We start from the raw sequence: 12,228 nt of genomic DNA on the forward strand, positions 1-12,228 counted from the left end.
AATTAGAATATTTACTTCTCTAGGGTCTTCCCCATAGTGTTTGTTGTCCAGTTTTGAGCTAATTTATTAGTCTGATATTTGAGAAACTGTACAATGACAAGGCAAATGTTCATGGAAAACTGAATTAGTTTGGAGTGGGCATTTGACATATTAACAAAGATAGCCCTTAGAACACTTGATTTTCATATTAGACTGCCTGGCTGAAGGACTGGCTGCCTTTCCAGTTCCAGGATCCTGTTGATACGTGCCCAGGAAGGGAACAGATAATGGTTTCGTTGAGTACCTGCTACCTGTGTGGAAGATCCAGATTTGATTCTGAGCTGCTGGCTTTGGTTAAGTTATGTCTGTTGCATGCACCTGGGGAGTGAATCAACAGATGAAAGACCTCGCTCTCTGCCTTTCAAATAAAATGAAAATTAAAATATGTAATTTTTGTTGCAAAAATACTGAAATTCATGCATAGTTTTCTTATGAAATGTATTTTCCATGAGATTTTTGGAGACCCCCCTCAAATGTGTGATTTTAATACCAACTTATCTTTAACTTCAGTTCCCACAAGCATTTATAAGTACACTCGTAAGTCAAATTACATTTACCATGCAGAAAAGAGAGTATCTTTTGCTAACAATACCTGTTATGTATAGTTCTTTTCTTTATAATCTCTGGGACATTCTGTAAAATTTGATCATTTGTACTTGGTTTCTGTTTTTTTGTTTGTTTCAAGTCTTTTGTAGTATAATTTGTGCATGTATCTTTTTACTTTGGCATTATTTTTTGTCCTCCGTGTGTTTTATGTCTACTCATCATGGAGATTTTTTGTGTAATAGAAATTATATTTTTCCCATGGCTCTAAGATTTTGAATAATAGGGAATTTTTCCCTACTGTCATGTTACAGAGAAACTCATCAACATTTCATATTAATATTTTTATTTTCACATTTAAATAGCTGATCAATTTGTAATTTATCTTGTTTTCATGTGTAATACTAATGACTGCTCCTATTTTTCTATTAGGTCATGCAGTTCGTTTAAATTTTAATACTAAAAAACAAAAACAAAACCCAAAAACGCTTGAGAGAGAGAGAGAGACAGATAGAACACCCACCTGCTGGTCTACTCCCCAGAGGCCTGCATCAGAGGGGCCAGCTCCTGCTAAAGCCAAGCTCTGGGATCTTAGTTCAGATCTTTGGTTTGTGTGGTAGCAACTTCAAGTTGACTTCTTCCATGGAGACAGAAGCCAGAGCCAGGCATTTAATCCAAATACAACCACATGGGACACAGGTATACTCAGTAGTGTAACTAATTCTAGGTTAAATGCCAGCACCCTTTGAGACTGATTCCTAGAATGAATGTGGGATCCACATTCTTGCTTGTCTCCCTTAGCTCAAGGGATCCTTGGCTGACTTTTATCACAAGGAATTCACTGAAGTAAAAAGTGATACAGCTGGTCTGACAAGGATGTAGTCACCAGACTCCAGAACTGGTTTGCTCTCCAATAGATTAAACCTTGATGGCTAGTGTTGTCTGGAGGGATCTGTTAAAGGGAAATTCTTGGTCAGGAAGAGAAATTCTAGGCCTAAGAAAAAAGGTGGCTATCAGTTATGTTTAACTCTACCCCAGTTCAACTAGAGCTCACTTGGCCATCATAATTCCCTGAAGAGCATAGCATCAATGACCAATCAAAAGAGCCACAAGTGTCACTGACCAACAAGTTGATTATGCATTTCTCAGCCACAATTTCAGTCTAGAAGACAAAACAAAAAGCCTGGGCATTGTGGAAAATGGCAAAGCAAACATGAAGCCTAACAGGTACTGAGATATCCTCTAAGGAAACCAAGTGAACAGAAAGAAGGGGAAAACGCAGATGGAAGCAGAGTCCACATGGAGCCCCTAAATCTGGGTTAGCCAGGAACATGCCGGAGACCAAGTTTTGAGATGCAATGGCAGCTGTTGCAAGCTGTGGAAGGAATGGAAACCATTGAAGTGGGATGGGCATTTGGCACAGTTGCTAAGGCCCTCCTTGGGACGCCCATGCTCTGTGTCAGAATGCCTGGGTGCAAGCCCCAGCTCGGCTCCTGACTTCAGCTTCCTGCAAATGTGTACATGGGAGGGAGCAGGGAATGACTCAAGTAGCTGGGTCCCTGCCATCCAGGTGGGAGACTTGGAAGCAGTTCCTGGCTTCAGCCTGGATATTGTGGGAATTTGGTGAGTGAATCAGTGAATGACAGATCTCTTTCTGTCTCGATTTGATGTTCAATTAAATTAATTAAAAATAAATCAGTAACCTAGTTAAGATAACCAAAAAAACTGGGTAAAAAAACCAAACATAAACCACAAACCAGATGAAGGCATCTCAAGAAAAGAAAAAAAAAATACATGAAAATATCTCTTACATATAAAGTCTCAAAAGTCCTCAACAAGGTAGCAGGAATGTGTCCAGCAACATAGAAGAAAACTTCCACATTTTGACCAAGTAGAATTTAATCTCAGGATTGCAGGGTGATTTAATATGCAAACATGGATGGATGTAGTATCAATAGAATAAAGAGCAAAAGTATAAGTTCATCTCAAGTCCGAAAAAAGGACTTGAAAACGCCAACACTAATTAGGGGATTTGAAAAGAACATCTTCAAGTTCATAAAAAGCATCTGTGAAAAACCCATAGTTAGCAGCATGTAGATAGTAAATTCATCATAGGGTGCCAATGGTGAATGACCCAAAGCTTCCTTCTTAAGATCTCAGGTCAATCCAAGCCTGGAACATTTGTATTCTTAGAAAGTGTCCACTGTGGTTCTGATGTTGCCAATCCATGAATCTGTAAGACGGATAGAGTGGGATTCCTTCTTTGGCGTAATTGGAATTAGTGATTACTAACTCATTAAAAAGCATTGGGGCCCAGCACAGTAGCCTGGTGGCTAAAGTCCTGGCCTTATGGGCACCGGTTGTAATCCCGGCTGCTCCATGTTCCATCCAGCTTCCTGCTTGTGGCCTGGGAAAGCAGCAGAGGACAGCCCAAAGCCTTGGGACCCTGCACCCACATGGGAGACCTGGAAGAAGCTCCTGGATGCTGGTTTCAGATTGGCTCAGCTCTGGCCATTGCAGTTGCTTGGGGAGAGCACCAGGGGGGAAGATCTTTCTCTCTGTATCTCTGTGTATCTTTCTCTCTGCATCTGTGTATCTGCCTTTCCAATAAAAATAAATAAATCTTAAAAAAAATTATTTGAGGAAGGGGCATTGAAGGTGGTGTGGATACACTTTCACTTTTCAATAAATGTGCATTATCTTAGATTACACAAGAGTCATTAAGATTTTGACACAAGTGGTTTGGTGGGGGACTAGTGAGTGATTCCAAGAAGCAGAGGTAGGATGGCAGAGAGATCAAAGCACAGTGCAGACAGAAACAAAGCAGTGCTTGGGACATCTAGGATTCCATTTACACAGAGCATTTTCTGCAGCTGAGCCCAAGATCAGTCCTAGCAGAGAGATGTGCAGGGGGCACGGCCAACTTCTGCTGTAGATACTGACCCTACTCAATAACAGAAGCTTTTATCTGTAATCCAAGCTGGTACCAATGCCATATGTTCATTTTTGAGTCTTGCGATGTTGGCTAACTACAAGACAGCTTGACTTAAATACAAATACTTTTAGTGGAGCCACGACAACTTGTGTAGCTTTTCTTCAGTTTTCTCATAATATCTTTAATATAATTTTGATAGCTAACTTGTAAAGTTGTTAATAATACATAGTTACTATGACACAAACTTGGCTCGCAATAAATATTATTTATATTGTCAAACTAGCGGTGGTTATCTGCAATTAAATTTATACTAAATATAACCGATAATAATTATTTACACTTCAACTCACTGAAAAATGGATCAAATTTCAAAAGACTTATGATGAATCCAGAAAATCAGCATGTGTCTATGCCATAATTTAATATTAGTCATTTATTTCCCTTATGTCTTCTCAGTATTGCACAGATTTGTAATTTATTCATATTGTTTTGGAAAAGCAATAGGCATAAGATACATTGTCCAAAAGGCGCCACCTGGCAATCTGACCAGTCTCTTCTCCTTCCCAGTCCTGGGCCTCCACGTTAATTGCATGCTCAGTGACACACACCATTTTCTCAGAATTCTTAAAAGGGTTTTGGTGATGTTTTTGAGCCACATTTATTTAATTAAATTTCCAATTTATAGTTTAAGGATTTACTTATTTGAGAGGCAGCACCACAGAGGCAGGACACACACAGAGGGGGAGAGAGAGACAGATGGGGAGGGAGAGGGAGAGAGAGAGAGAGGTGTGGCTTTGTAGAGGGATAGTAGATAGGAAGACAGAGAGATCTGCCATTCATGGATTCACCCTCCCAATTCCTGCAACAACCAAGGCAGGGCTGCCAGGAGCTTGGGGCTCAGTCTTTCAGCTAGTGGCAGGGACTTCAGGGCTCCAGCTGTCACGTACTGCCTTGCAGGTCTACGTTACCAGGAACCTGGACCTGGAAGCAAAGCCAGGACTCGAGTTAAGGCAATCTGATACAGGATTTATGCATTCCAGGTTGTGTTTTCGTTGTTGTACCAATAGCCTGTCCACTTTTTAGAAAGCAAAAAATTTTTGAGACTCACCTATGTTTTTACATGTTTGCTTCTGTTTGTTGTTCAGTTATGTCTTACTATATGGATTTATAAATTGGTAGAAAAATGTAATTACGAATAAATTGAGGCTAACAGTTAAGACACCTGTGTCCTATATCAAAATACCCGAGTTCTTTTATTCTCTCTGGACCTTAATTCCAGCTTTCTGAGAAAGAAGATTCTGAGAGCTCCTGGTGATGGCGTGGGTGATTAGGGTGCCTGCTTCTCCTGTGGGAGACCTGGGTTTAGCTGCTGGCTCCTGGCCCAGCACTGGCTGTAATGGGCATTTGGAAGTGCAAGAGCTGATGGAACTGTCTATATTGAACTATTTTCCTCTCTGCCTCTACTACAAAAGCAATACAAATAGAAGTTCATTTTTCTGGTTTAAAAATTTTAAAATCTATAAATGGTTTTTCATATTATATGTTTTAGACTAACTGAAAACCTCAGGTATAAAATTCACCTCTTAATACATGTTTTTTTTTTTCATTTGAAACTATTATAGATAAAGGTGTTATGGACATTTATGTACTCATCTTCTTGTGTATGTATCCATTTTGTTCTCCTGGATAACAACGAAGCATTGGATAACTGCATCGTTGAGCATTAAAGAGAATGCGAGTTTCCGTAATTCGTGGGTAGCAAAAGGCAAAGGCAGGTGCTGATTTCATTGGTATAGAATCAGGTTATTGACTTATGACAATGTGGGGCTAAGGACTAAAATGATGAAGTGGCAATGTCTTAGTTGAAAAGGTAAAGTGAAGAATATTTAGGTGCAAAATCAACTGCACATGCAGAAACCAGAGGTAGCTATTGACGTCGGTAAGAATTGCTGATGTCAGGCCCAGTGCTGTGGCCTAGTGGCTAAAGTCCTTGCCTTGAATGCGCCACATGGGCACTGGTTGTAATCCCAGTGGTCCCTTTCCCATCCAGCTCCCTGTTTGTGGCCTGGGAAAGCAGTTGAGGACAGCCCAAAGCCTTGGGACCCTGCAGTTGTGTGGGAGACCTGGAGGAGTTTCCTATTTCCTGGCTTCGGATTGGTGCAGCACTGGCCATTGCGGTTGCTTGGGGAGTGAATCATCAGACGAAAGATTTTCCTCTCTGTCTCTATTCCTCTCTGTATATCTGACTTTGAAGTAAAAATAAATAAATCTTAAAAAAAAAAAAGAATCGCCAATGTTTGTTGCACAAGAAGCTAAACTCCATGCTAGATGTAACCTAAGCATGCATGCAGAAACACGCCACCAGAATATTGGATGTCAGAGAAAATGTTAAGGTGTTCTTTCCTCTTTAGAATATTCTCTACCTTCTTCCAACCAGGACAAACACTTGATTGTGGGAGCGAACGTGGTGCATTATGATATCCAGAACTAAACACACAGGGACAAACATTTTGTTAAAATAATTGAGACATTTGTTTAAACAAAAGTAAATGCTCTCAAATATTTCAACAATTGCTCATTAAGAAAAAGGAAATTAATTTGGTGTAAATTAATAAATACCACTGTAGAGACTCTAATAATAAATGTTTTAAGTTAATGAAGAGTGTATGTCACTAGAACTTCCAACAGGAGGTTTGAGAGAAGAGAAAGCATTTTTGTATGCTGGAAAGCCCCTCTTGGCACAAAGTTATTCTTAGCCTTGATATTTTTCTGAAATAACTAACAATCATGTTCCACTATGTCATTTCTAAATGTACTTATTCATTCTGCACAAGTTGTCACTTGAAATCAATGGGTCTGTGGAAAGAAATGCTTTAACTTATGATTTCATTTGAAGTGGGAAACTCAAATTGGTGTAGGAGGCATTGTAAGCAAATCATTTTTATGTATAATTTCATTTGATTTCTAGGAAACCTCAAAGTGAATATGATTATGAATAATTTCTATATGATTGAATTTAGCATATGAGATTTTAAGTAACTTCCTCAAGGTCATAATGCAGAATTGTGGCGTTTTTCGATATAATTTAACCATTCCTTTCTGTATGCTTTCCCTTCCCAATGGATTGCAGTTAGAAGTCACTAGCGATGCCTTTAAGAAGTCATGTGGTGTTTGTTACTGTGATTTATTGCCAATCGATTATATTCTTTCTCAGAGAATGTCAGGCTCTTTCAGATGCATTTATCCTTCTGTTTCTGCAGTACATTAAGTGACACCTTTGTGGACTAACCTTGAAAGCCTTCCCACATTGCTTCTAGAACATGAGACGCCCACCTCTAGTAGCAGACCATTTGAGTACCGCCTCTGTTTCTGGGCTCTGACTTCCTGCAGCCCCTGGAAAGCAGCCAGGATGGCTCCAGTAACTGGGTCCCAGCCACGTACAAGGGAGATCTCCACTGAGTTCCTGACTTCAGCTTTGGACCTGGCCAGCCTCTGCCGCTGCAGGCGCGTGGAGATGGAGCTCTCCATCTTACACATCTCTTCTCCCCTCTAGTTAATGCAGCTTTGCTTTTTTATTTTTAGTCTTTTGCTTTCTTTTCTTTTCTTTTCTTTTCTTTCTTTCTTTCTTTCTTTCTTTCTTTCTTTCTTTCTTTCTTTCTTTCTTTCTTATAAATTCTAAACCATCACTCACTTCTCTGTTTTTATTCCAAAGAAATGCTAGCTGACATTCATTTTAACTGCCAAACTTTTTAAATAATGCTAAACATATTTTCTTTCCATACTAAGGGAGCTATTTGGAATTTCCCATGTTCTAAATGCAAATGGTATACACAGATTAGTGATTTAGAACTGCTATCATGAGAATTAAAGCCATTTGTTTAGTAAACTTAGCCCTTCCTAGTGTAAGACCTAATTCTAATACATTGTTGAGTTTGACGGTTATTCAAGGAGGATTGAAAGAATAATTAATCCTTTGTACACCCATCCCATTGGAAAAAGTTTGTGTTTTGCGCAGTAAGAATAGGTTCCCCAAACTCTTTTTTCAATTATTTTCAGCTTATCAGTGGAACACATGAGAAGTGTTAACAAAGTTGCTAGCATTTGAGCTTCCCCTTCTTCTCTTCTAAATAAGCAAGCCAACACTCAGAGGGTTTCAGAAGTCACTTCCCCTGTGATGGAGGACTCCGCTGAGTGTCTCACTTGAAACAGTCTGTCCTTCAAAAAGACTCGGAGAACAGTTAAGGAAAGAAACAGAAAACAATCTTAGTGCTTAAGTCCTGGTTCATCCATGCTTTTAGTCTATTCAAATTTTTCAAGACATTAAGAAACCCCAGGGACAGGTATTGGTGTACCTATCTGAATGCCACATGCCATTCTGAAGAACCTGGGTTTCAGTACCAGCTCCTTTGTTTCCATCCCAGCTTTGTGCTACCACACACCCTGGAAAGCAGCCGGGGGTGGCTCAAGTTCTTGGGTCCCAGCCCCATAGGAGACTCACATTCAATTCTGAGCTCCTGGGTGTGACTCAGCCCTGGTTGCTGAAAGTATTGGAGGAATGGACCAGCAAATGAGAGATGCTTCTTTCTCTCTGCCTTTCAAATAAAAAATACATACTTTGAAAAATAAAATTTAAAGATTTGTCTATTTTTATTAGAAAAGCAGATTTACAAGGAGAAGGAGAGACAAAAAGAAAGATCCTTCATTTGCTGGCTCACTCCTTAAATGGCCACAATGGCCAGAGCTGAGCCAATCCAAAGCCAGAAGCCAGGGGCTTGTTTCTGGGTTTCTCATGTCTGTGCAAGGTCCCAAGCACTTTGGCCATCCTCTACTGCTTTTTCAGGCCATAACCAGGGAAGTGGACCAGCTGGGACATGAACTGGTGCCCTTCTGGGATACAGGAGCTTACAGTTGGAGGATTAACCTTTTGAACTACCCTGGTTCCAATACTACTGTGCCAACCCTAACACTTTTTTTTTCTCCAAATCAAAATTAATTGATTTTCATATTAAGTAATGCTGTGGTAGGTGGTGTTCTGGGTCTTGGTTCTTTCCTTATTGGGTAGTCTCAAAAATATTAAGTTGAAAAATGTTTGTTTATTTTTATTTATTTAGAAAGCAGAACAATAGAGGGAGATATTCAGGGCACTCTCACACAATCGTTCGTCCACTGCCTCATTCTGCAAATGGTTGGAGAGGCTAGGATTGTGGCAAACCAAAGCAAGAAGCCAGGAACTTAACTTAAGCAGGTCTCCCACTTTGGTGGCATGAAGCCAGCTATTTGAGCCATCACTTGATACCTGCCACAGTGTGCATGAGCAGGAGGATGGGTCAGGAAACAAGGATCACAGTATCCCCGGCACTCTGATATGAGATGGACATCCCAGATGCCAGCTTAACCTGATGTACAGTATCACCTGCTCTTGGAGTGCATGTTGTCCCTGAAAGTGATACTAAAATGGGGAGCTTTAGGGGAAAATATTAAATGTATTATATTAATTGTATTTGAAAGAGCCAGCTGCTTTTCAAAGATTTATTTATTTCTCTGAGAGACAGTGTTGCAGTGAGAGGGGGGGGAGACAGAGCGAGAAATATGCCAACTATTAGTTCAACCTCCATACGCTTGCAACAGCCAGGGGTAGACCAGACTGAGCCAGGAGGCAGAGACTCAAGAGACATGTAAACAGAAAATTATATATACATATAAAAATTAAAAAATATATAAAAATATCTCTATCTATCTATCTATCTATCTATCTATCTATCTATCTATTTATCTATTTATCTATCTACAGAGAGAGTACAGAGAGGACTTCCATCCACTGTTTCACTCCTCAAATGCCTTGCAACAGATCCTAGCTTGGACTGAAGTCCAGAGCCATGACCTCAACCCAGGTCTCTTGCATTGGTGGCAGGGACATGATTACCTAAATCTAAATGGCTTCCTCATCAGGGAACTGCACTCAGGGGCCAGGGATATATATCAGACCCAGACACTCTGAAATGGGACTGGGTATCTTAATTGCAAGACCAAATGTACACCCGCTGTTATGTACATTTTGTAGCCAATGGTGATAAAGCTAGCCAGTCAGGCTGTGCTCTGCTCCATGGTTGAGGATTACATCCTGAAGAATTTCCTGTGTGATTATAACCCCTATTCTATGTTGTGAAAACAACGTATATTTCCTCCTATGGGAAGTTCCTAATGTGTTTTAATAGCCCTCTGATTTCAGACATTTTGTTGTTCCCACATGTTCAGTGTTGCAAATAACACTATAAGAAGTATGTTTTCTGATTATATGAATTTAGAATTGTGCCATTAGAAAATAGTACTGGAAATATAACTCTTATGCTGGAGGGTGTAAGCATTTCCATAACTCATAATACAAAATGACCCAAACTCCAGGCATCAACACTGAAGCTGCTTGTGTTCAGAACAACAACATACAAGGGTGGCTCAAGCAATTCATTACAAATGGTGTAAAAGGTCCTGGAGCCATGACCTAGTGGCTAAAGTTCTTGCCTTGAACACACTGGGAACCCACATGGGCGTCGGTTCTAATCCCTGTGGCCCTGCTTCCCATCCAGCTCCCTGTTTGTGGCCTAGGAAAACAGTCGAGGACAGCCCAAAGCCTTGGGACCCTGCAGTTGTGTGGGAGACCTGGAGGAGGTTCCTGGCTGCTGGCTTCGGATTGGTGCAGCCCCGGCCATTGTGGTTGCTTGGGGAGTGAATCATTGGATGGAAGATCTTCCTCTCTATCTCCCCTCCTTTCTGTATATCTGACTTTGCAGCAAAAATAAAAATAAATAAATCTTTAAAAATGGTGTAAAAATACAGCATTGTGCTGCAAAAAAGTTTTTGAAGTTTAAACACAATTTCCAATATGCAGTATCCTAATATTGCAATAAGAGCAAACGTATGGTGGAATATTTACTGTGTATATGAGTTATCAGAGACATGAAGTTAAATGTTGAAGGTTGTGACGTTGCAGGCTAGCAAATACCTCCCAGGTGTTTCTGATTTCAGAGCACTCGGCACTCCTTACCATGTAGTGTCACTTCATGGATGATAAGAAGTAATCCCATATCTAACAAGGTGCCTGTGGTGATATGAGTAGGACTTCTAGGGAGAATGTAGCTGCTAGTTGTCACCTTTGGCAGTGGGATGACGGGGCTGGCATTGTGGCTTAGTGGGCAGAACTGCTGCTATGTCCACTTCTCTGCTTCAGATCCAGCTTCCTGCTGGTGTGCCTTTGAATGCAGCAGAGGATGGCTCACATGCTTGGCCTCTGTGCTGATGTCGAGAACTGGAGGAGGCTCCTGGTTTCAGTCTGGTTCAGCTGGCTGTTGTGGCCATCTGTGGAGTGAACCAGTAGATGGAAGATCTCTCTTTCTCTTCCTGTTTTTCTCCCTGTAACTCTCACTTTCAAATAAATAAATAAATCTCCCTAAAGAAAAGCAAAGTGAGTTGAACATTCCATTCCTATCCACAAATCTCTCTGACTCACTTTAAACAGCTTTTACTGCACAGCTAGGTAGGTTTATAATTCCGTTCCCTTCAATAATACTTCAAGTAATGAACCCTGTGGAGCGTTCCTCCCGTCAAGTTGTTTCTGCCTAACTTATTTCTTGAGGAAAGTTTAAAAAAGAGCGCCTACAAAGAAGAAGCTCAAGCCTTTCTAACAAAACATTTTTGTTTTAAACACCGAGGCGTTTCTCAGAACACTTCTGTGACAAAGGAAGCTTTGATCTGCAAAGGGCTCTGCTTTCATTGCTCAAACACTTTAGACCACATAGTCTACAGGTGGCATAAGAATATCTTTAAACATGTTTGTCCATTGACTCTAAAGCAAATCTGAAAGTCCTTTGTCATAGACCTCTATGCTTGCTTCCCAAGCATATTGAGCTAATGGATGGGGCGTATCTTTAGTGTAGGTCTCCCTTTGAGACCCCTCACAGTCTTCTGCCTCCCTTATCCTTCCTCTCTTCTCTCCATGCACAACCCTCCAGGAGACATCCTGGGACTGCTGTCTCAGGAGCTGACTACACACCAATATCTCCACTTGCTTTTTATCCCCAGTTTATATACATCAAATGTACTCTATCGCTGGTGTGCACTTTAAATTTTATTTGTCTCACACAAAACTTTACCGCATTGTCTTACTTATACCCCTTCGGAGCTGCCAGCCTATTCTACTGATACCTCTTCCTCTCTCCCTCTTTTTTTTTAAGTATAGGGAAAGAGGGAGAGGGGAAGGAGAGAAAGATCTGTTCCTAGGTTCACTCCCCATGTGTCCACACCGGGCACAGTGAGGATGGGAGACAGGAGCCAAGAACCTACTCCAGGTTCTCCTGCCTGAGCGGCAGGGAGCAAACCGCCTGAGCCATCACTTGTATTCAGCAAATGCACTGGCAGGAAGCTAGAGTTAGGAGCTAGTACTGAACCTTGAACTCCGGTACAGGACACAACATGTGGTTTAACTCTTAGGCGATATGCCTGCCAGCCTGCTGCTTCCCTGGCTTCACTGAAAGGATTTGCCTGTTTTTTTTAAGAGAGGGGCCTCATCTGTTCCTCCCTCTCCCTCACTTGATCACCATCCTGTGGTTTCCCTTCCTGCATCATGTATCCCTGCTCAGGACAGGGCCAGACCACTGCAACTCTTAGTGAACTTGGTGAACCCCAAGGAGCATGTTTCTAATTCCATTGTGATTGGC

Source organism: Ochotona princeps, chromosome 9 (assembly GCF_030435755.1).
Source record: "Ochotona princeps isolate mOchPri1 chromosome 9, mOchPri1.hap1, whole genome shotgun sequence".
NCBI lineage: Eukaryota > Metazoa > Chordata > Mammalia > Lagomorpha > Ochotonidae > Ochotona > Ochotona princeps.